The sequence below is a fragment of the Ailuropoda melanoleuca genome, unplaced genomic scaffold (genome assembly GCF_002007445.2).
Source record: "Ailuropoda melanoleuca isolate Jingjing unplaced genomic scaffold, ASM200744v2 unplaced-scaffold49870, whole genome shotgun sequence".
Lineage (NCBI taxonomy): Eukaryota > Metazoa > Chordata > Mammalia > Carnivora > Ursidae > Ailuropoda > Ailuropoda melanoleuca.
The window spans coordinates 1-316 of NW_023222581.1; positions in this window are offsets into that span (position 1 = coordinate 1).

A 316-nucleotide genomic window follows, 5' to 3' on the forward strand; every position below is an offset into this window, starting at 1 on the left:
CCAGGTCCCAGAGGTCTGAGCCTCTCAGGGATTCCAGTACAATAAGTTGACCAGGGAGCAGAAGAACCACCAGACTGGGGGTACCATGGAGACTCAGTACAACCAAGAGAATTTAAAGAAAATATTTAAAAGATATTTTTTCATATAAGAGTTTATGACTAATTTCATACATATTACATCACTATTTATACAGTACCTTACACTTCATGTCATTTAGATTTGATTTTTTTCTGTTACCATATAAAGATGGCAGGTGAGAAATTATATTGCAGATATTACAGAAAGAACCTTTGGGCACATAGAGGTCGGCCACAGT